Raw genomic sequence first — 944 nt, 5'->3', positions numbered from 1 at the left:
AAACCAACCAGAATATTGGCCATTTACTGTAACACATGTCTGTATATCTTGATAAAAACAAATTCGTATCCACTGTTTTACATCGCTTCCAAAATTGAAAAAATCCAATGCCTTTTGTAAAAAGGGCCAGGACACACTGTCGAACGCCTTCTCAAAATCAATTTCAAGCAGCAAACCTGGTATATTTTCTCTTTCAGTAAACATCAACACATCATACAGAAAACGTATATTATCCCCGATAAATCTTCCTTTCATAAAACCTGTTTGGTGTTCAATAATAATCTTAGGTAACATTATTTTCAATCTATTAGCAAAATACAGGGTGAACAAATTTTATAGGATATGTTAAGCAGGCATATTGACCGCCAGTTCTTAATAAAATGTTTTGGCTTGTCTTGTTTCGGAATGCATGTAATAATGCCTTGTTTCTGTGTAACTGAAAATTCTCCACAGTGAAATCCAGCATTTGCAGAACGTAGCAGAAATAATCCAATATCCTGGAAAAAATATTTATAAAATTCTGTTGTAAACCTGTCAGGTCCTGGGCTTGTTCCGTTTTTCATTTTCCGTAATGCTGAGCACATTTCAGTATAGGTAAGATTCCCCTCAATATTATCTCTGTCTTCATTTGTCAAAACGGGATGTGTTTTTTTCATAAATAATTCCTGTAAATCAACGTCTTCTGTTGGTCGCAAATTATACAAATCTTCGTAAAACTGTTTCACGTTTTGCAAAATCTGTCTGTGTTCAAATATTAATACACCAGTGTCGCCATTTTGCACATGGCCTTATTCTGATAATGGCGGTTTTCCATATTACAAAAATACTTACTCACCTTTTCTCCTTCTAACTGCCACCTAGCTTTTGATCTTATCAACATACCATCAATCTTTTTCTTCCTCAAATTTTCCAGCTGGGTATTTAACATTTCAATCTGTAATAAA

Source organism: Littorina saxatilis, linkage group LG9, assembly GCF_037325665.1.
Source record: "Littorina saxatilis isolate snail1 linkage group LG9, US_GU_Lsax_2.0, whole genome shotgun sequence".
Lineage (NCBI taxonomy): Eukaryota > Metazoa > Mollusca > Gastropoda > Littorinimorpha > Littorinidae > Littorina > Littorina saxatilis.
This window is presented reverse-complemented; position numbering follows the sequence as displayed.